A 24,924-nucleotide genomic window follows, 5' to 3' on the forward strand; every position below is an offset into this window, starting at 1 on the left:
CGCTCATAGTACATGTTTGGTAACATAATTTACACTTTCCTTCTGTAGGTAAATTTTTATGAACATAAACTTTAGATGCTGTGGCTATCAACCAAGGGCAATTCCCCCAGAATACACTGGCACGCTGTAGGGCATTTTTATTATGTCAACTTAGGCAACGAGGGCTGGGTACTCTTGGCATCAAATGGGTAAAGGCCAGGAGTGCTGCTCAACACCCTGTAATAAGCAGGGAACTTCACACAATAGAGTTTTGCAGCCTCACATACCAAGAGTGTGATGGTGGGAAAACTTGAGATAGAGCGACCTTATTATTTGTTGTCCAATCAACTTCTTTCCCCAACAGTTTTATTGGCACATAGTTTACAATTCAATAGTTTAATCCTTCAATCATATCAAGGATAGTCCACTTTTTAGATAGAAAGGCAGCACCACTAATAATTACTTCAGGGTACAGGATAAATTTTCTCCGAGGACAACCCTTGCTACCCTTGAAGAATGAGCAGGTGCATTGACATGATAGGGGAAAAAAAATTCCTCCAACAACTTTTATGCCCTTTTTTCTCACCAATGCAAGTGTCCATTTTCACAATCGTGCCCCATGATCTCTCTGTGTCCTTCTAAAAAATCTATCAAGATGACCGCTTGAGGGTCCCCTCAACTGGTCACCATAGCCTTCTGAATTGACCTCTCTGCCCTGAATTTAACTAGCCCAGCAGATCTCCCCAGAAGCCACAATTTAGATTGGACCTTTATTTTCACGCACTCTAATGAGACTAAGGACAGGATATTATTGAGAGGGCTCAGCCATCCACGGATCACCGAGACATGTTGAAACATGTTCTGTTTAGACTAAATCTATGACTATATGAACTGGAGCCCTAGTAACAATGCCTTCTGACTTTCCCTTGCTTACTCCCTACCTCTTGAAGATCCCAGAAGTTTCCCAAGAAGTGGCAATTGGACTCTCCTTAACGGTTTATTTGCCATTTCATGTGCTTCCTCTTCTTGTTCAGAAGATGACCCCATTATTTTCACCGATTCAGCTTGGCTCTTTACTAGCGGGCACATAACTGGTAACCTGAGAAATCACTTCTGATATATGAAGATTATAATAAAGTCATAGAGAGCATGAGAGATCGAAGAGAGATTGAAATAATTGAGTCAGACACATTTCATGGTAGTATGCTCACTTCAGCCTCACTTGGGGGTCCACATGGAGATGAGAGACCAGAGGGAAAGAGAGAGGGGGAGGGGAAGGAATACAAAGGGAAAGGAACAGGGGAGAGAGGACTGGGGAAGAGAGGATGGGAAGAGTCGAGAGAGACATTAATTGCTAACCAAGGCTTATCTATCTTTTGGGGGAGGGTGATTACAGGTAAGCACGCACGTCACAGGAAGGGGCTGTACAATAGTCAATACAAGCAATAGGAGGGGAGATACAATGGGCATAGGGGTCACAGGAAAGGGATGAGCTAGGGGTGTACATGATAAGGGGAGGGGCTAAGGGTATACATGTGATAAGAAGGGCGAACCCTAGACTCTATGCTGGTCTAACCTTGGACACCCTTGAGTGGGCTTGACCTCCCCAAGTTCTCCTTCAGGGAAACAATCTACTATCCTTAACAGAAGGAAGTGGGCCCTACTTATTCTGGGATAAACAATGGTGTCTACTTGCTCTGGATGGCTGATAACCCTTAGGAAGAATAACCCTTGACATACTTCTGTTGACCTCCAAGTGTATAGTCATCTACCATGTGTAGCAAGCAGCTAAGTTTGGCATATATTTAGGAGAGACAACTTGGGAGAAATCTTTCTGTTTCCCACAACACTATTGTTATACCCAAACCTGGAGATGATTCCAACTCACAGCAACACCAGGTGTAACCAAGTAGCATTTGGCCATGTAGGATTTTCAATGGCTTGAATTTGGGGGAAGCAGGTAGCTAGGTGTTTCCTCTGAAGTGCCTCTGGATGGATTCAAGTCACCAAGCTTTCTGGGTAGTGGTTGAGTGCTTCAGATGGTCTGAGCTACCCAGGAGTATAACCAATTAGGCAAAATGTTTGTTGATTCCAGCTTGTTTTTCCTGGGATTGATTTATAGGGAAATGCTGCTAAAACACGAAATTTCACAAGCTTAATTTTGCCTTTAAAAAAATTCTGCGTTTGTCTTTGAATTGTGCATTGGATACTGGTAGTTTTATCTCTATAATAAGGAATTTAGTTTGCATAAGAAATGAGGGTGATTAGAGAGTACAGAACAAAAAGTTAGTAATTTATTAGATTTAACAATTTGGTAGATTACTGACTTATCATGTGACTTGGAGAGCATCAATTTGCAAAGATAACATAAACAATTCAGATAACCACTCAGCTAGTGACTGGTCTTAGGGCAGAGCTAAAATCAAAACCAAACAAGTGTTGTGGATTCAGATACATGAAAGGCACTCTGATGTCTTAAAATTTAGAAGAACCTTCTTTGTTCAATTATAACCGACTGCAAGAATCTAGAGGTGATTCTTTCGATAGCAGTCCGGAGTGGACATTTCAGTGAGTTTCTAAAAGCAAAAACTCATTTATCAGGGACTTAAGTAGGCATATGACAAAAGTACAAAGCAAAATTAATGTTAACATTCTTTAGAGTTAGTGAGCATGTTAGGTTTCTCTCTCTGGCCTAAATCTCAGCCTCGGTCCTTGGCTCCACGCGAGAAAGATTTCACGCCGAAGCCGGGCTCGTGATCCAGGTGAATTTAATGAAAGTTCAAAGAAGCATCAGGTTTTACGCGGCACCCATAGGATTCCTTTGACTATGCGGCCTGGCAGAGACTGCCCCAGGTCACGCAAGGATCTCTCCCCTCCCACGAAGACGACCAGACCACCCAAGCAAGACAAGACCAAGAGACCAAGAGCCCCTCTCCCTTCAGGTCCCTGCCTTTTAAGGGTTCCTGGGGGAGGTGTGGTGAACGACCCCAGGTCGATCCCATTGGCTGAATTGCAATCACCCGGCCCAGGTGGGCTGCTCCAGGTGTAACGCCGATCCAAGCCCACCGGCGGGAAAATCCAGCTTTTGTCTTTTGCTGGCTCTCCTGGGCATGCGTAAATGGACTTCCCAATTCCCTAGGCTAAGCTACCTAACAAGCATTATGGGGTAGAGGATTGATTATAACATCCTGGTTGATAAAATAAGAATAGTAATATCCTGGTTACAATATTAAAAGGAACAGCATTGTTAATTACAAAGTTCTGATCCTGGGAGCATAAGAGAGCATTCTAAAATCAATCACTAACGGGACTTTCCGAGATTGGAAGGGGAGGGAGGCAGGTCATTCAGCAGTCAACGCAATGGAGTCTCCGTGGCCACCCTGCTTCACAAACAAAGGGGAAGATTGAGTAAGCAGCTTTTATTTTTTAAGCTTTAGTTTCATTAACCTAACTTTGCTTAATTTTAAATGATGTTGTGTTTTATTAAAATAGTAAGTCATACTTTTTGATAAATCAAAGAACATGGAAGCATATAAAGAAAAAGCACTCATCTCTCTATTACCTTATTTCAATTCTGCCTAACACAGGTTGTCAGAGTAAACCAGCCTCTAACTACCAAGGGTCTGTAGGCACAATTGTACGGCTAAAATATAGAGAGAACATAGTAGAATCATAAAAGATAGGGGAGAGAGAGAAATAGAGGAGTCAGATACATCTCATGGTAGCATGCTCACCTCCCGGAGAGCCATGACCTCAGCAATGAGGTCCACCCAGAGAGAGAGAATGTATTTGTAATCACGGATTACATACATTTCGGGGACATGCAAGCCCTCCTGATTACAGGGAACCACATACGTAACAGGAAGGGACTGTACAAATAGGCATACATGCAAATAGGAGGGGGTCGAGCTAGGCGTGCACACGCCGTAGGAAGGGGGGGCACTAGGGATGCACATGGGACAAGATGGGCGGACCCTAGATTCAAGGTGGCATTCTAACCTTGGTCGTCCTTGAGTGGGCTTGACCTTGTCTCCGCTCTCCTTCAGGGAAACAATCCACTTTCCTGATCAGCAGGGAGTGGGCCCTCCTTAGTGTGGGACAGACTATAGAGTCTGATTGCTCTAGATGGCTGATGCCCTCAGGGAGATAACCTCTAAGCAGCTGACCTCCAAGTGTACAGTCACTCACCATGGGCTACCAAGCAGCATCCTAGGCCCATCATACAATATGGGGAACAACCTGCATTCCACAACAGGTACCTAGTGCTGATAATTTTGTGTGCATTTCTCCACATTTTCTTTATGCATACATAAGTAAATACATGCACATAGATAGAGATTAAATTGTTTAGTTTTTAAAACAAAGCCAAGATAATTGTATGCTAATTACCTTGACATTTTTCTTCTTCTCGCCCCACCCCCCTACTGCATTCTCTCCTCTTCTTCTTTGCTTATTTTAAATTTTATTGACCTGTAATTAACATGCCATTGCAATTCAATGTTTCAATCAAATCAAGAAGGGTTGTGCATTCATCGCCACAATCAGCTTTGGAATTTTTTCTGCCTTCTCGTACCCATTGATGTTGATTCTCCATTTCCCACAGCCATCCCTTCTGTGCCCCCAGGCAATCATTAATCCAGCTACCATCATATATACTCTCCTCCCAGTTTCCCTAGTTAGATAAGCATACAAAACAAGGGCAAACAACAAACAACCCAGTGACAGTGACCATGCAAAACAAAGAAAGGACTGCATCTAAGAAAAAGCAGAGAATATTAAAATTTTATAATAAATTCACATTGAGTAGAGAGGGGGATCAAATGACAAGTTGTTACAGTGCAGCTATGTACTAAGCACAGCTGCTAAAAATTCACTGTATAGTGCTCTTTGGTATTAGAATTGTTAGCATTGTGCATTGGGGTTTCAATGGGGACTCAATCCACGTAGGGACCCTGAAAATGAAGTTTGTGCTTCCACGATTATCCATGCTTTCTGAAAACTGGGGCTTTTAGAATTTAGACACTGGGACTGTGTTCTCCTCCAGGCTTGGATCTCATTTATAATCCTTGGATCACACAGACTGATATGCTTCTTCCATATGGACTTAGCTGAATCTACAGTTAGTTGGCTTCCTATTTTGAGACAAGCTTTTAAGACAGCAGACATTTTTTTCCTGAAAGCCAGATACCATCTGATTTCTTCACCGCCATTTGCAATGGCACCCGTGTTTTCGGTGATTTCCTCGTGATGGTGAATACGTGGCCGGACCACAACATGGGAACACATTGTTCCTACAGTAGGACCACAGTCAAGTGAAAGCTCAAAATCCATTCCTATAACTATGGTTGTTATAAATCCCTGGTTCATTTTTACAGACATCGTTGTCATTTTGTTGTTGTTAGATGCCATTGGGTCAGTTCCAACCCACAGTGACACTATGCGCACACTATGCACAATAAGACAAAACATTTCCCAGACCTGTAGCATCCTCACAATTGTTGAGCCCATTGTTGCAGCCACTGCGTCAATCCATCTTGTCAATGGCCTTCCTCCTTTTCCTGCCCTTCCACTGTACCATGTGTATGAAGTCAGGTTGTGTTAGGGTCTCATCCAGCGAGACCCTCACACGGTGACCCGGAGGGGCAACGAACCTGGATGGGAAAAAGAAAGAGAGACATGGGGCAAGACAAGTGCTGATCAAGCTCCTTAATTTTGCCAAAACTCTGGGTATATATTCACAACAGAGAAGGAAGTAGGAGGCACATATTCCAATGAAGCACACTGTGTAACAACTGCACACTGTACAACAACCAATCAGCCACATGTTCCCAATAAGGTACAAAGGGTGCGCAACAGTACTCAAAGACGTCTGTGGTGACGTCCGCATGCAAATCAAGGCTTACCGGGTGAATTTATCACGATGTTCCTAATATGGTATATCTGCAGTTCAATGGGTGCTCAGTACTTTGACTAATGGCAACAAGGTCAGTTATCGGAACTGCCCATGCTACATTAGCTTGGAATGTGGGGGTGAAGTTGGGCAGGAAACAAAGCCTTGCTGTTAGAAAGTGACCAAGTTTCTGCTACGTGTCTGAGGCCAGGGTCTTAATGGCTATCGGCTCCCAACAAGGTTGTCTGGAGAAACAAATTCATTGATGTTCATCTATATATAAGGAAGAACTTTATATCAAGAAGTAGTTATAGGTGAAGAAGGCATCCCGGCCCAGTCCAAATCAAGTCTGTAAGTCTGACACACGTCCATAAGTCTCTCTTCAGACTCATGAAGTCACATGCAATGATGCAGAATGCAAGCAGATCACAGGCCAGTGGATGCAAAGTTTTGTGGATCCAAGGGTTGTGGAAACATGTACTGGCAGCTCTCAGAGTGAGTGACAGAATCCCAGAAAACAGAAGGCAAAGGGGGCTGAGAGAGAGGGAGATTCCTAGGGTCCTTGCTTATAAGAAGGCCCAAGGAAGCATCATCAGACTGTCACCTGTTTGACAGGTTGGATTCACTGCTACATGTTCATCCACCTTCAAGTTGACATGAAATCATCTAACTATCACACCAAGCAGGGTATCCTTCTCCAGGGACTGGGTTCTCTTGACAAAATGTCCAAAGTGTGTAAGACAAAGTCTCGCCATCCTTGCCTCGAAGGAATACTCTGGTCATACTTCTTCCAAGACAGATCGATTTGTCCTCTTAGCAGTCCATGCATGGTACTTTCAATATTTTTTCACCAATACCACAATCATAAATCACCCTTATGGGGTTAAGGTAATTCTATTAATAGTAACACTTTAGTTATTTAAACATATTTTAGTCAGTGGCAAAGCACTGTTGAACAAAAGATTTTATGCATGTGGAGGGCTCCTTATTAGATTAACATTGAGATTTCTTTAGCTCTAAACAATTTGTTCAATTTCTATATAAATTTCATATATGGGCCAGATCATAAATTTTTAAAAGTTCCTTTCTTTTAATGGACATTTGGGACATTTCCAGATTTTTGCTACTAGAAATAAGTTCCTGTACTTTGTAAATCTGGTCTGGGCATATTCAAAGAGCAAATTTTGAAGACTCGTGAATTATATGGCTGCTCTCTATGATAATTACATCCTCTATCTGAACACATAGTCATTTTTAGTACTCTGTGAATTTATGGTTCTGGTCACGTTATTTACATGAAACTAAAATTAAACATTTAGAGTGATTTTAAATTACTTATGCAAAGTAATTTTTGAAGAACTCCATTTTATACATAGAATGTTCTTCACCCATTCACAGATTGAGATGTACGTAGGAAAGAGAATTCCAAAAACAATTCAAGTGCATACATGGACTTTGGAGAGACCAGTCTCCAGAGAAGGACATAATGTTTGGTAAAGTAGGGGACATTGAGCAAGAGGGAGACCCTCAATGAGATGGATCGACATAGTGGCTGTAACAATGGGCTCAAGCACAGGGACAATTGTGAAGATGTGATACATTCTGTTGTGCACAGGGTCAGTAAGGGTCCAGATCGCTTCAATAGCACCTGACAACAACATGACATTTTAGCATCATCTGTTTGACTATTGGGTAGAAAGTTATCCATTTTCTTCTAGGTTCTTGCATCTCAGCTGAGAAGGAGTTATATTAATACCAACTTAGTAACGGGCATATTTTAGGAAAAATTGTCTCTCACAAAATACATTTGAGGCTGCAGAGGACCAAGGCCGTCATTCCTGTGTTAAAAAATATCTTCGTTACAAAATCTTGATTCACAGGTTTCAGAAGATCTTCCTCCTGAACAAGGGAACCTGCTTTGTAACTCCTAAGCCAGCCTTTAAAGAAAGAATTACACTTTTGAGTCCTGTTTTTTTTAAAGGATCATTTTATTGGGGGATCTTACAACTCTTGTTACAATCCATATGTCAATTGTATGTGACATATTTGTACATATATTGCCATCGTTCTTTTCTAGACATTTACTTTCTATTGAGCCCTTGGGATCAGCTCCTCTTCTGCCCCCCCCCACCCGCCCCCTTCATGGCCCTTTGATAGATTATAGAATGCTATTATTTTCATCTCTCACATCGACCGCTGTCTCCCTTCCCCTCTGGTTTCAGTTGTTCTTCCCCCGGGAGGGGTGTGTGGTTATGTGACGATCATTGAGATCAGTACCACCTTCCTCCTCGCCTCCCCCCACCTTCCCCATATTGTTTTGGTATTGCTATTCCCATTCCTGTTCCTGGGTTCCATGTGTCGTGAGTTTCACCTCTTGCCGATGCCCATGTGCACGCTCCAGTCCAGTCCAGAGGTGGAAGCAGCACTGGGGTCATGAGAGTGGGGTGTGAGGAAGCCTCAAGGAACCAGAGGTATATTGCGTGATCTCTTGGTAATCTACTGCACTCTGCATGGGGGACAAGGCACGAACACACCCAGGGGGACAGTATGGGTTGTGTCTGCACAGGATTGGGATTGTGCAAACAGACCCCACCACGGTGCACCAAACCAGGAGGGCACGTAACCACATAGAGGATTGCATGAAAAGATAGTGCTACAGGGCAGGCCCCAGCCGAAGCCAATCTGACCTCTGCCCTAAAAGTATGTGCCCTAGAGAACAACACCAAGCCTTCAGGTGGGGGAAAGGAGCCGACTTACCTCGCCCACAGGGAAGCAAACCGAGAAGGAGAAAGAGGAAGGGACAGCCGGCCCAGACCTCACATTAGCACACCAAGCCAGGAGTACGATGTCCCTCCACGGAGATGCTAAGGCACAGAGAGGACTGTAGGACCGCCAGCAACTCAAGACATGATGTCCCCTAACTGGCGCATACTGCAACTGGGGACAGTAATGGGGACACTTTTGAGTTCTTAACATTTATTCCATTCCCTATGACTAACAACATTCTTCCTAGATAAAACACCCATTTCTTCAAAACTGCAGGAGCTTTTCAGGCCACCTTCCCTTCTAGTCTCCTCAAGTTAAGGGCCAAGTTTCCAGTTGAATCTGGAAGCATCGTCCATCTTCCACACTTTTCACAATGACTCAGCTAACTTAGAGCCCACGTCAGACTGTGGGTCAGGAAGCAACAGAGCCTGGGGAGCAGTGGCTGGGATAAATAGCCAGTGGTGGATCTGGCTTAAGGATGCTGAGAGGATTGAGAGGAAGTTTTCCATAGGCTGGACTTAAGTCAGGTAGAAATTAGGATGACTCAGGTACTTTCTTGGTATAGATTTGGAGTGATGGGTCTAAGAGGTTAGGAGACAGAGTCTTTTCTACTGACAGAGGCATTCAATATTCTTTGGTTACAAGTCCTTGAATCCCTGTGAATTAACTCCATCAGATTAATCTAAAAGGGGTGACAATATCTGGACACAAATCTCAAGGAGGCTAAGGGTGAGAGTGCAGGAAAGCCTCCTCTTTCAGAGTCCAGAATCCACAGCTAGAAAACCAAAATAACTCGTTTTAATTGCTTTTCTGTACAGATCTCTCTCAATATGTTTTCATGATTCTTAGCTCTACAGACTCTCTTTGCACTTCTCCACTGCTTCTACATTTTCATTCCCTTAGTTCTAGCGGCCAAAAACCCCCCACGTTTTTCCCCTTCTAAATCCTAAATTCTCCATAGAAAGAAAAATATATGGAATCATCATAAGTCAGATGGCCACCTGTGGGTACAAGTTAAATGGTAAGATGGCTGTGTGAGTCCGGGCGGACGAGAACAACAAATCCATGGACACACACATGCGTATAAGAAAGAGCTTTATATACAAGAGCAACTGAACATTGAGAACACATCCCAGCCCAGTCCAGATCAAGTCTATAAGTCCAATATTAGCCCATATGTCCGATTCCAATCTATAAAGTCCTCTTCAGACTCATGAAACACATGCAATGATGCTGAATGTAGAACATCAAGGGCCAGTGGGTAGAAAGTCCTTGGATCCAGTGGCATTGGAAACATCTCAGTGCTGGCAGGGGTCTCTGCATCAGGGTGGGTCCATGTGTCTTGTCAGCTGCTATGTCTCCCAGGGTGTGAGCAGAGAGTCTCCCACATCCAAGGAGGAAACACCAGATTTCCCAGAATTCTCAGGAGAAGACCATGCCCACACAGAAGCCTCATTGGCTATGATCTGATTGACAGACTAGATTCCATCCCTTCACTTGTAAGGCTCTCAAATTGACAGTTATATAACTACCACAAAGGCCATGATTAAGGAACTGTGGATAGGAAAGAGAAAGGAGATCAGATACTTAGAAGCAGTTTTCTTTTAATTATTTTATTGGAGGCTCCTACAATTCTTATCACAATCCATCCATCCATCCATCCATTGTGTCAAGCACATATGCACATTTGTTGCCATCATCATGCTCAAAACATTTGCCTCTACTTAAGCTCTTAATGTCGGCTGCTCATTTTCTCCCTCCCTCCCCACTTCCCCCACTTCATGAACCCTTTATCATTCATAAATTATTATTATTTTGTCATATGTTACACTGTCCAACGTCTTCCCCCACCCTCTTCTCTGCTGTCCATCCCCAAGGAAGGAGGCTATACCTAGATTCTTGTAATCAGTTCCCCCTTTCTAACCCACATTTCCTCCACCCTCCAGGCATCGCCACTTTCACCACTGGTCTTGAAGGAGTCATCTGTCCTGGATTCCCCGTGTTTCCAGTTGCTATCTGTACCAATGTACATCCTCTGGTCTAGCCAGATTTGTAAGGTAGAATTGGGATCATGATAGTGGGGTGGGGAGGGAGGAAGCATTTAAGGGCTAGAGGAAAGTTATGTTTCATCACTGCTACCCTGTACCCTGACTCATCTCCTCCCCACAACCCTTCAGTAAGGGGGTGTCTGGTTGGCTACCGATGGGCTTTGATCCTCCACTCTGCACTCACCCATATTTACAATGATATGATTTTTTGTTCCTTGATGCTTGATACCTGATCACTTTGGCAGCTCGTGGTCACACAGGCTGGTGTGTTTCTTCCATTTGGGCTTTGTTGCTTCTGAACTAGATGGCCACTTTATCTTCGAGCCTTTAAGACCCCAGATGCTATATCTTTTGATAACTGGGCACCATCAGCTTTCTTCACCACATTTGCTTATGCACACGTTTGCCTTCAGTGATCATATCAGGAAGGTGGGCACCCACTGATAGGATTTTCAGTTCTTTGATGTCTGATAACTGGTCCCTTCTACACCTCGTGGTCAGCCAAGCTGGTGTGCTTCTTCCATGTGGGCTTTGATGCTTTTCAGCTAGATGGATGCTTGTTTATCAGAGGTAGTTTTAATAGCTTGTTGAGAGCTGATAATTTCCCAAATATATGCTAAACATGAGTGTATAAAACCTTAGAATTCTAGGCTTAAAGGAGGCACATCTAACAAATAGAAACAAAGCAAACCAAAGGGCTGAGGTTCAGAGAAATGGAAATGACTCCTTTGAAGTCCCCCTGATAGCCACTAGGAATGCTACTCTTTTCCTATTACCAAGCAAGACCAGAAGCACCAGACATGAGTGAAAATACCTATTACATCCATTTTTGAGAGCCATAATTAGTATAATTTAGTAGACCAAGTTAATTTCATGCACAATATAGCATCTTATTGCTCTTTTTATTAAAATTAGAACCATCAATATTGATTTCTCTTTATGATTTTAAAAGTAACGCATGTTACTTAGAAATAAATTTAAATAGACTATAAGCCCAGAATTTAGAAAGTAGCAGAGGAAGTATCTACAGAAAGCCACCATTAAGAGTTTGGAAACCCCAAGGCACTATATAAGTTTAATGCAACCCCGATACAATTACCCTCATCTTGCTTCAAAGATATGGATAAACTGATTACTAACTTCATATGGAGAGGGAAGAAGCCCGAATTAGCAGAGAACTCCTCCACAAGGACACAGTGAGAGGGCTTGCTTTACTTGACTTTAGCACATACTACACAGCCACAATAGTCAAAGCTGCATGGTCTTGGTAAAATGACAGGTACTCAGACAAACTGAAAACCCAGAAATAAAATCATCAGCATACAGACAGCTGATCTTTGATAAGGGCCTCAAAAATATCAAATGGGAAGCAGATGCCCTCTTCAACAAGTGGTGCTGGAAAAAATGGATATCCACCGGCAGAAAAATTCAGTAAGACCCTGATCTCACTCCGTGCACAAAAATAAACTCAAGGTGGATCACAGACCTCAAAGTAAAACCCCAAATTATTAGGGCCATCAATGAGGGAACTGGGACCAACCTGAGAACCTTGGTGCAGGGAATACATAGGTTATCAGCAACAGGGAAGACCACAAACACAGAGGAGGCACAAATTGACCAGTGGGATTTACTGAAGATAAAACACCAGTATACATTTAAAGAATTCACCAAGAGAGTAATACCAGAGCCCACGGACTGGGAAAACATCTTTAACAATGACACATCAGACAAAGGTCTTATTACTAAAATCTATGATATTCTGCTAGCTTCCAAAAAGAAAAAAAAACAACAATTGCCTACTGAGGAGGTGGGCAAAGGATCTGAACAGAAGTTTCACAAGGGCAGATATCCGAATTGCCAATAAACATATGAGAAAATGTTCCCAATCATTAACCATAAGAGAAATGCAAGTTAAAACAATTATGAGATACCACCTAACACCCTCAAAGATAGCTCAATTCAAAAAATCAGAAAGCAACAAGTGTTGGAGGGACTGTGGTGAAATAGGAACTCTCATCCACTGCTGGTGGACCTGTGGGTTTGTACAGCCACAATGGAAATTGATTTGGTGATATCTAAAACAGATGGAAATAGAGTTACCATATGACCCAGCAATCCCACTACTGGACATATACCCAGAAGAGGCAAGAAACAAACCATGGCCAGACATCTGTGCTCCAATGTTCATTGCGGCACAGTTCACAATCGCAAGGAGCTGGAAGCAACCCAAATTTTCATCAACAGTCGAGTAGATTGAAAAACGGTGGCACATACATACAATGGAGTACTATGCATCTCTAAAAAACATTGATGAACGCATGAAGCATATCACTGCAGGGAAAGAACTGGAGGAAATTATGCTAAGTGAAGTAAGCAAAGCACAAAAGGACAAGTACAATATGAGTCCACTGAGGTAAGCTTTAAAAAAATTGAAAAAGGGCACAGGGAAAAAGCTGTACACGAACATTCCTGGAGTGAGGTCCAGGTAGTATGGCAGGGGCCAGACCAAATCCAGGGGCCAAACCAAATCCAAATCCAAATATGATAGCCAGCTAAAAAAGGGGGGGGGCAGAAAAAAAAGAAACAGGTAGCTGGGGAACAGGGCACTAACCCACAGAAGGGGAGGGTATTGTTTATATCTCCACAGGGAAAGAGGGACCAGACTTCAACCGGTGCTCGAAGATGTGAATGCAACATACCAGCATGAAGCAGGGAACCGTTAGATTTGGGCCAGCCCTATCCCAACTATATGGACAGCCCCTCTCCCCACAGAAGAATTTACTTCAGAGGACAGCACTGAAGCTACAGCTCAGGGAGAGGGACATGTCTGATCAGAGCACACGGGAGCAAATGAAGGGGGAAGAAGAGAGAGTGGAGCACATTCTGGCCCACCAAGCCCTGAGGACGATATCCCTGCAGAGCAAGCAGCCAATGCACAGAGAGGACCATATGACCGGCCCCATTACGAGACACGACATCCCTCACTGACCCATAGCCCTACAGGGGACAACACTGGAGACTGTGTGGGAATTGCACCCAATCTGATCCCACCACACCAAGGCAAAACACTAAGGGCATGCAACAGAACAGCAAGGAAGTCCCAAGGGAGTAACAAAAATAGACTTTGGGGTCAGGGCGTGGCACCCCATCAGACTCCATGGGAAAACACTCCTAAAGGTCAACAAACAGACCTTGAACTATTTACAGGCTTTTCTCTCTTTTTTTCCCCATTGGTTTTTCTGTCGTCATTGTTTTGTGGGGTTTTTTTTGTCTTTTTATTTTGCTCTGTCTTGTTATTTTGTGCATATTACTATGTCTGCAGGTCTATCTAGATAAAATAGACTGGATAAACAATCTGGAGGAGAAATCAAGGGGACTGATGGTTCCAGAGGGGACATGGGAGAGAGGGGAAAGTTGGGGAAAGGAAGTGGGGTTAACAAACCCAGGGACAAGGGAACAACAAGTGATCCAAAATCAGTGGCAAGGTGGGTGTAAGAGGCCTGGTAGGGATTGATCAAGGGCAACGTAACCAAGAGGAATTACTGAAACCCAAATGAAGGCTGAGCATGATAGTGGGAAAAGAGGAAAGTAAAAGGAACTAGAGGAAAGAACTAGGAGGCAAATAGCATTTATAGAGGTCTAAATACAGGCATGTATATGTGTAAACATATTTATATATGATGGGGAAATAGATATATGTACATATATTTATAGATTTAATATTAAGGTAGCAGATCGACATTGGACCTCCACTCAAGTACTCCCTCCGTGCAAGAACACTTTGTTCTATTAAATTGGCATTCCATGATGCTCACCTTCCAGACACAATTGCTGAAGACAAATATGTGCATAAGCAAATGTGGTGAAGAAAGCTGATGGTGTCCAGCTATCAAAAGATACAGTGTCTGGGATCTTTAAAACTTGAAGGTAAACAAGCAGCCATCTAGCTCAGAAGCAACAAAGCCCATATGGAAGAAGCACACCAGCCTGTGTGATGACGAGGTGTCGAAGGAATCAGAGATCAGGCATCAAAGAACAAAAAAATCATGTCATTGTGAATAAGGGGGAGAGCAGATTGGGAACCCAAAGCCAATCTCTAGGTAAATCGACATCCCCTTACTGAAGTGTCACGGGGAGGAGCCAAGCCAGTCAGGGTGCAGTGTAGCAACGATGAAACATACAACTTTCCTCTAGTTCTTAAATGCTTCCCAACCTGCACTCCCCACTATCATGATCCCAATTCTACCTTACAAATCCAGTTAGAACAGAGGACGTACACTGGTACAGATAGGAACTGGAAACACAGAGAATCCAGGGCAGATGATCCCTTCAGGCCCAGTGGTGAGAGTGACAATACCAGGAGGGTATAGGGAAGGTGAGGTAGAAAGGGGGAACTGATTACAAGGGCCTACATATAACCACCTCTCTGGGTGACAGACAACAGAAAGGTGGGTGAAGGGAGCATTGGACAGTGTAAGATATGACAACATAATTATAACTTATAAATTATCAAGTGTTCTTGAAGGAGGGGGAGCGAGGAGGGAGGCGAAAAATGAGCTGATACCAAGGGCTCAAGTAGAAAGCAAATATTTTAAGAATGATGAGGGAAACAAATGTACAAATGTGCTCGACACATGATGGATATATGGATTTTTTTGATGTATGGATTGTGATGAGTTGTATGAGCCCCCAATAAAATGATTTAATAAAAAAAGAGTTTGGAGCCAACTCTATGCTTATTTTTGGTACATAAATAATTGTTTTGGTGCTTGAAAGAACCAATGAAAAGCAGCTTTCTCTCATGCCCAGAGTTCTGAACACTGTAAGGCCAAAGAATGACATAAGAAGGCACTATGAATGCCTTTTATTCACGATGAAGATAAATTAGTGGACATAGGCTAGTGTATGATTACCACATGGACCGTTAAAGGAACCATAAAATTGGTGAAGTTTTTCATCCCGGTGTGAGACAGAAAGGATTAATAGCATGGAGAAGAAAAGAACTTTTGCTCCCTGATGGCAGCTTCAGTTCAAGAGAAAAAATGGCAGAGCTTAGGCACGCATTAACCTGCTTACTCTCCTCCAGTCATATGAGCCGTCCCAGCTCTGCAAGACAGAATGAATAAAGGAGTATAGAAAAGCTGTGTGTGGGTCTAACTGAATTGTATATAAAGGGGTGTCTGGAGGAAGAAGATAAATCTTCTGTAAATATGTGTATATTTTTTAAATGACAGTATTATCCTTACTTACATTTGTAACCTGCTTTATCCCAAACAAATATAAATTCTATTGATTATTAACATGATATTCCAGAACACTGTAATCCTATAATTTATTTAACTAGTGCTATGTTGATAGATATTAAAAGTTTTAAAAAAACTTAACTATGATTAAGTGATATGATGAATATTTTTATGCCTACATTAGTTCAACCACTATACCATTAAATAATCTAATTATTCCCCTGGAATATATTCTAAAGACTGGAATTAGTAAGTCAAACTATTCTTACCAATAGCTTGTGTGAATATATAGGAATTACCTACCATCAGATACTATAAGTCTTGCTCATCTTTGAAAGTATGATAAGCAAGGGAGTGCATTTTAACCTGCATTTCTTTGATGACTAACTAGTAAAATTGTACTTTCCCTCCCCATGTCTCTTCCATCAATAGATTATGATTTGATTGGTTTGACTTAGGGTGTCAATTCTTTACAAGAGTACAAGATGTTCCTAAGTATCTGAACAGAAAACTTGGCTTTGAAACTGTGTGAAAAATTGATGGTGTTATTTGGCCCAGTGAGTTTAGATGGATTACAGTAAGTGATCTCAGAATCAATGCTTAGTCCATATATTCATGCAATAGATAATTACTTTAATAATTGCAGACTTGACATTTCAGTAGGAGGAATACAGTGCATTAGTCTTGTGTCCCAAAGGGTTTGCTAAGATCAGAAGCTTTGAAACTATAAAGTGCAGTAGCCCAATTGCCTTGACTCTATCATTTATTCTTTATAATGACCTGAGACCAAGCAAGGCATGCAAGCTTTTCTCTCCCATGGTCCTGAAAGGGATCCTGCTCATCATCGTTCTTGGTCCTCTGGGCACATTGATAGGACTATGTTCTTTGGAGGTCTTAGCTTTCCTGAAAGAATTGATAATGTGTGTTGCTAGCATTAACAAAATAAAATTTGACATTAATGCCTGACCATGCATCAGGAGACATATCTGAGTTAAAACAATTAATATCTGTAAAGAGCTTAGATCAGGGTCAGGCACTAGGGAACCAGTTAATAAATGAGAGCCATTCTTTTAAAGTTGGCAGTATGGCACCTGAGTCCATTTTGAGTGACCAGAGAGTCAATTTCTGTTTCTCTTCTTTCTTATCTACTTGTTTCCAAATCGCCTATTCATAATCCTCTTTCCCAGACTCTTTCTTTTCCCTTTGACTCTTTTCTACCCTTCCTTCACCATCTTTCTCTTATTATCTTCCCTTCCTTCTCACACTACTCTTTTAAAAATTCATTTCATGTTAATATTTTCACTGACCTTATTAACATGTGCTTTTCAATAGTTCAATCACATTCATAAGAGCTTGCAACTATCATCACAATCAATTCCAGGACATTTCTTCTTCCTTGTACTCATTGTTAGCTTCCCATTTCCCACCAGGCTCCCCTGCTCTGTCCCTCTGAATTATTCACCCATTGTTTGCTTCTATAGATTTGCCCAGTCGGGGTTTACAGAAAAACATACGAAATCCAGACAAAATGCAAATGGCCCAATAACAATGACAGAATGAAATATAGAAAAACCTCAATTGAAAACAAAGTAGAAAATATTAAAAACGGGGGGTAATTATTATTTTATTATTTTGGATGAATACATGTAGCAAATCATCCATGGTTCAATCACATCCTCAGGGGGAAACTGGGGTCATTATGCATTGAATCAAGAGGGAGCTCAATGACAAGGTGTCACATTTTGACCTAATACAACTTCAGTAATCCATCTGCCCATGCACGCTGATAGCATGGCCTTTCCCAGCTCTGGTCCACAGTCAAAGAGGATTCGCCAGAGGCTTAATCCACATGGGAGAAGCTACTATTAGGCTTCACTGTCGTTTGAAGCATTCTGTAAACTGGGTGTGCAGAATTTAAGCTCTAATACCATTCCCCACTCTGGGTTTGGATTTTATTAATTACAATTCTTGGATCGCACAGGTCTGATGTGCTTCTCCTTGTGGATTTAGTGGACATCTCACTTAGATGGCTGCTTATTTTAACATAAACCTTTAAGACCCCAGATACTATCATTTTTGATAGCTGGGCACCATCTGATTTCTTCACCACACTTTACTAGAGCATCCATATTTTCAATGATCATTTCATGGGGCTAGTTATTGGGTGGGGTCATTTCATAAGAAATAATTGTTCTTAGATTAGGGCTACAATTAATATGAGCTCAAAATCCATTCATATATCTATGGTTATAGGTGTCCCTGGTTCACTTTTATCATTTTGTTAAAGGACATTTTAAATTATCCCCTGGGGCATATGGTAGTTCTATTGATATTACCCTTAATTTAGCCAATAGTATATACTTAAAAACACTGTTGAGAAAAAGAAAATATACCTGTAGAGAACAGTTTTTAGACAAAATACATTGTTTATTTGGGCAGATTAAAAATTTAGTGGCTGGACGATATTTACACTAACAATGAGAACTGGAGATAGAAGGAGATTTTCAATAATTCTCATTCACAAAGGCAGAAGTAGGCTATGCATGTCATAAAAAGGCAAAAAGAGTATGAAAATAGCATATACGTGGTAGTTTTGAGTTCCCACTTATTGATGTTTTTGTTATTCTTTACCAGCACCACAATTCAAATGCATCAATTCTTCTACCATCTTCCTTATTCAATGTCTAACTTTCTCATGCATATGGGACAATGGAAAATACTATGACTTGAATCAGGCACACCTTACTCCTCAAAGTAACATTCTTGCTTTTCAATACTCTAAAAAGGTCTTGTACCACAGATTTATCTAATGCAACTGTGTTAGTCTGGGTAGTCTAGAGAAACAAATCCATAGAAACGCATATGTGTATAAGAGAGAGTTTTATAGAAAGGGTAATTGTATATTAAGAAAGCATCCCAACCCAGTCCAGTCCAAGCCCATAAGTCCAGTATTAGCCCATATATCTGATACCAATCTATAAAGTCCTCTGGAGACTCATGAAACACATGCGATGATGCTGAATGCAGAACAATCACAGGCCAGTGGATCCAGTGACATTGGAAGCATCTCAGCAGAGGTCAGGATCTTTACATGGCTTCTCCAGCACCCAGGGCTGCATCAGGATAGGTCCATCTCCTCAGGGATGTCTCCCAGGCCTTGTCAGTAGAGTCTCCAAGGGAGTGAGCCGAGAGAGAGAAAATGTCTCCCGCCTCCAAGGAGGAAATACTGGCTTCCCAGAATTCTCAGGAGAAGGCCATGCCCACAGAGAAACCTCATTGGCTATGACCCCATTGGCAGATGAGACTTCTTCACCCCTTCACTCTTAATCCTCTCAAATCCCAAATTGACACCAGATTATGTAACTACCACAGCAACTCATCTTTTGATCTCTTGACTTAGATTTTCTTTTTTTCCCCCAACAGTTTTTTTGTCCACTTTTTATTTGGGTCATTTGTTATTTTCTTCTCAAGGTGTTGTAGAATTCTATAGACTTTGGTAATTTCTATACTATTATTATCAAACTCTTTCCTCACCCCAGTGAGAGAGTTCACTTATGGTAAAACATCCAATAGCAACTCAAAAAATCAAGCTGCAAAAAGAAATTTACATAAAGTGAATTTACCTACTGTTTAATAAAGCTAATGTTATTAACATTCAACGTAGTTCATGGGAAATATTATGATTTTACTCTTTTCTGAGTATATTTGTATGCTTTCTAAATAGTTATATTTATAACTTTTCACTACATTTCAAGGATTTTTTTTAAAAAACATTTTATTAGGGGCTCATACAACTCTTATCACAATCCATACATATACATACATCAATTGTATAAAGCATATCCGTACATTCTTTGCCCTAATCATTTTCTTTTTTTTCCCCTTTTCTTTTTTTACATTTTATTAGGGGCTCATACAACTCTTATCACAATCCATTCATATACATACATCAATTGTATAAAGCACATCCGCACATTCCCTGCCCCAATCATTCTCAAAGCATTCGCTCTCCACTGAAGCCATTTGCATCAGGTCCTCTTTTTTTTCCCCTCCCTCCCCTTTCCCCCCTCCCTCATGTGCCCTTGGTAATCCATACATTGTTATTTTGTCCTATCTTGCCCTATCCGGAGTCTCCCCCAACCCATTTCAAGGATTTTTACCGGATGTTTCAAATTTTACTTTTATTTAAACTTCAGGAAAGTATGCATACTTATGCTATTAGAAAGAGAAGGTTCCCAGAAAAAGTTGATCACTTGAATAGACGGCTGTTCCAGTCTATTTCATTTGCTTTTCATTAAAAAAATAAAAGGTAATTTTGCTTTTCTCTTTCATTTCTTTTCCTCAGACTCTGCTTGCCAGAGGGGTAAGTGAGAAAACCGAGAACTAAGAGGAGTATATAGTGAGGTAGATAAACCTAATGCAGGCAAAAGTGTCTTCAGCATGTAAAACGCACACACACACACACACACACACAATCAATACCACTTGGCTTACAGAGTGAAATATAAGAAACTTGAACCTTAGAACAACCAGAGTGAGACAAAGAGTGCATGTCGAAGCACGCAGTGGGGAGAGCATTTGCAAACTTCCTGTTGTTAGATGCCACCAGGTTGGCTCAGATTCAAAGTGACCCCAGGCACAAGAGACCAAACACTGTCCAATTCTGCACCATCCTCGCGATTACTGGCATGGTTGAGCCCATGGTTTCAGCCACTACGTCAATCCATCTCACTGATAGTTTTCCTCTTTCCCACTAACCCTCTTTCCCCAGGAAGTGGGCCCTCATGATAACATGTCTAAAGTATGTGAAACCAAGTCATCATTCTCATTGCTAAGGAGCATTCTGATTGTACTGCTTCAAAGACAGACGTGCTGGTCCTTCTGAAAGTTCATGGCATATTCGATAGTTTTCACTAACACAGAAATTCAAAGGCACCAGTTCTTCTGTCTTCCTTATTTAATGTTCAGCTTTTGCATGCATATGAGAGTCTATTAAAAAGATCATGGTTGGGTCTGGTCCACCTTAGTTTTCAAAATGACATATTGCTTTTTAACACTTTAAAGAGATCCTTGCAGCAGAGTTGACAAATGCATCCCATTCTTAGTTTAACTGATAGTTGCTTTCATGGGAGCTGATTGTGGCGGCAAGTGTAATGAAATCCTTTAGAATTTCAGTCTTTTCTCTGCTTATCGTGATGTTGCCTATCGATACAGCTGTGAGAATTTTTGTTTTCTCTCTGTTGAGGTATAATCCATATTGAAGGCTGTAGTCTTTGATATTTATCAGTAAGTGCTTCAAATCCTCTTTACTTTCAGCAAGAAAGATTATGTGGCCTATATATTGATGATTATTCATGAATCTTCCTCCAATCCTGATGCCACATTCTTCATATAATAATCTACTGACCAGATTATTTGGTCAGTATACAGAAAGGATACAGCACCGATACACACCTTTCCTCAGTATCCCCTTGTTCTGGTCTGTGTACAGGTTTCCCATAAGCACAAGTGTTCTGAAATGCCCACTCTTCACAGTTTTGTCCAAAATCTGCCACTATTTTTTATACAACCAAATACCTTGCATAGTCAGTAAAACACAGGTAGACATCTATCTGATATTTTCTGCTTTCGGCCAAGAATCATCTGAATCAGCCATGATAGCCTTTGTTCCACATCCTCTTCTGAATCTGACTTGAACTTCAGGCAGCACCATTATAAAATTATCTTCGGCAAAAGAAAGATCTCTTCCAGCAAGCTGATGAGGTAGCTGTGTTCAAAATTTATTTTTCCCTCTAGCTTCTCCTATGTATTTTTATAATACAACAAAGGCCTTAATAGGGTATGTCTTCCAAATCTCTTGGCACAGACAAGTGCATACCTTTACACAGCACCAATTTGTTGAAACATGTCAATTGCTATTATATAATTTTCCAGACCTTTGTTACCTGTCAATGCCTTCAGTGCTGTTGCACATCTTTCTGCAATACTATTGCTTTGGATCATATTGTTGTTGTTGGTGTTGTTAGGTGCCATTGAGTCAATTCTGATTCATAGCAAACATATAGACAACAGAAAGAAATCTTGCCCAGTCCAGTGGCATCCTTACACTTGTTCTTGTGCTTGACCCCATTGTTGCAGCTACTGTGTCAATCCATCGTGTCAAGGGTCTTCCTCTTTTTCACTGTCCTTGCACTTTATCAAGTTCTCCAGAGAGTGATCACTCCTGACATGTCCAAAGTACATGAGACGAAGTCCCACTGTCCTTGTTTTCAAGGAGCGTTCTGGATGCACTGCTTTCAAAACAGACTGGGTTGTTCTTTTGGTAATCCATGGTACTGTCAACATACTTTGCCAGCATCACAATTCAAATGCACCAGTTCTTCTTCAGTCTTCCTTATTCAGTGTTCAACTTTCACACGCATAGGAGGCAATTGAAAATCGCATGGCTTGGGTCAGGTGTGTTTTAGTCCTTAAAGAAATATCCTTGCGGAAAGCGAGGCCAAAGAGGGTGGGAGCGCGTGCTGCTGGGAGTTGTTAGGAGGTTGGTGGCGAGGGTCCGAAGTCCCTCAGAACGAGCATGTCGCACAAGCAAATTGACTATTCGGACAAATACGATGACGCGGAATTCGAGTACAGGCACGTGATGTTGCCCAAGGATATAGCCAAGCTGGTCCCGAAAACCCATTTGATGTCTGAATCTGAATGGAGGAATCTTGGCGTCCAGCAGAGTCAGGGATGGGTCCATTATATGATCCATGAACCAGAACCTCACATCTTGCTGTTCCAGCGGCCGCTGCCCAAGAAGCCAAAGAAATGAAGCTAGCCAGCCACTTTGCAGCCTCAAGCTGTTCCAGCCTTCCTTTCTTGCTAACATCTTTCTAATAATGTTGCCTTCTCTGACGTTTCTCACTCTGATATTCAAAGGATGTTCCCTGCACTGTTTGAATGTGCCGGTGCGTGCTTTGCCGTGTGTGCGGAGCCACACCACCCTGCCAGCTGTGCTCTGTGGGCCCCGGTCTCAGCTGCTCTTGTCCCCAGCAGCCATGGCGGGCTGTGTCCAGCCGAGCACCCCTGGCAGGCAGAGAAAGCACCTGGGAAGAGATCACAGGGCTCAGTTTACAGGCATTGTGTAAACTTGCTGTTGTTAGTATTAGTGTTTCTATTTTTCATTTTCCCTGTTGAGTACCGTGTGTATGGCGACTGCTGATGTGTGTTTTGATGTATTGGAAACTTTCCATTTTATTCAAGAAATCTGTTCCGTGTTTTTAAAAAAATCCCTTGATTAAAGAAGACATTTTTATAATCCCAAAAAGAGAGAGAAAGAAGTATCCTTGCTTTTCAACCCTTTAAAAGATCTTGTGCAACACTGTAACCCATGTGATCTCGTGACTACTGCTTCCATGAGCACTGATTGTGGATCCACGCAGGATGAAATCCCTGATGTCGCTATACAGCTTCTCTAGTCTTTGGTCATTAATAGATTAAAAAAAAAAACTATTCTTGGAATAATCTCTAAATTCAGATGGGACATACTTGCGGTCTTATGTTGGCTCTAGTGGACTTGTAATTTTCTTCAGTTTTCACTTAAAGTTGCATATGAGTAATTGGTGGTCTATATTGCAGTCAGCCCGTGACCTTGTTCTGCCTGATGATAATCAGCTTTTCCACGGTCTCTTTTCACAGATGTAGTCTATTTGTTTCTTTTTGTAAAGCTGGTGTGTGTAATCACCATTTATGTTGTTGCAATAAATAAATTATTGGTCTTGTAAAATTCTGTCATGTAATCTCCAGCATAATTTCTATCACCAAAGTCCATATTTTCTAATTGCTAATTATTTGTGAAGGAACCCCGGTGGTGCTATCAGATTAGCATTGGACTGCTTCCTGCAAGATTACAGGTTCAAATCCACCCATCACACCTCAGGAGAAAGATGAGGCTTTCTGCTCCCGTAAGGATTTATAACCTGCCCTCTATGTCAGCCTGCCTTCTGCAACAGTCATGGGTCACGCTCTCGCTCACTGTCTTTCGGTCGCCATCTTGGCCCTGTGTTTCCTGTACCGAATACCCGGTAAAACCACAGAAACCATCCCTGCTACAGAGCAGGAGCTGGCTCAACCCCACGCGGAGGCAGGATCTGGAACAGAAACTGACAGTGATGAAACAGTGCCTGAGTTCGAGGAGCAGGATTCTACACAGGCAACCCACAATCAGCTCAGCTGGTGGCGGCAGCTGAAATCAATGCGGAACCAGTCAGGAAAGCAAAGCGGAGTCAGAGAGTAAAGAAGGCACCAAGGCTTTGTCTAAACGGGGTCTTCGGCAAGTCACAGAGGTTACTGGAGTCACTGTCTGGAAGTCTAAGACTATCCTTTTTGTCATCCCAAAGCCAGATGTCTACATCACTTCAGACACCTCTGTAGTTTTTGGGGAAGCCAAGATCGAGGATTTATCTCAGCAAGCACCACTGGCAGCTGCTGAGAAATTCAGAGTTCAAGGTGAAGCTGTGTGGAACATTCAGGAAAACACACAAGCTCCATCTGTACAAGCGGAGAATGAAGAGGAAGATGATGAAGAGATGATGAAACAGGTGTGGAAGTTAAGGTTATAAAATTGGTCATGTCACAAGCAAACATATCAAGAGCAAAGGCAGTCTGGGTGCTAAAGAGAAACAGTAATGATATTGTAAATATTATTGAATTAACCATGTCCATATGAAAACAAAAATCTATTTTGGGGGGAGGGGTGGTGTTTCAACAGCTCAACTGCAGTTTGGTTGAAATCTGTACTGTTTCTATAATTAATAAAGTGATGGCTTCTTGTTGGATGAGCCAAAATGAAGATTTCCAACTTGAGAAACCCAAAGGGGAAGCGGTCTGCTGCCCTATCTGGTGGCGATTCATCGGAGTCGCTCTGCATTCGGACTTGATGACAGTGAGTTGGTTTTTCATTTGGTATGGCTCCTTACTCATTTTCAACATCTGCATTCCAATCATCGACAAT

At 41.9% G+C, this 24,924-nt stretch overlaps 2 pseudogenes; both read left to right on the top strand.

Moving 5' to 3' along the window:
- Window positions 1-22,503: 22,503 nt before the first annotated feature.
- On the top strand, window positions 22,504-22,829 carry LOC142441035 (cyclin-dependent kinases regulatory subunit 1 pseudogene; annotated as a pseudogene).
- Window positions 22,830-23,925: 1,096 nt separating this feature from the next.
- Window positions 23,926-24,639, top strand: LOC142440140 (nascent polypeptide-associated complex subunit alpha pseudogene; annotated as a pseudogene).
- Window positions 24,640-24,924: the final 285 nt, after the last annotated feature.

This window comes from Tenrec ecaudatus, chromosome 2 (assembly GCF_050624435.1).
Source record: "Tenrec ecaudatus isolate mTenEca1 chromosome 2, mTenEca1.hap1, whole genome shotgun sequence".
Classification (NCBI taxonomy): Eukaryota; Metazoa; Chordata; class Mammalia; order Afrosoricida; family Tenrecidae; genus Tenrec; species Tenrec ecaudatus.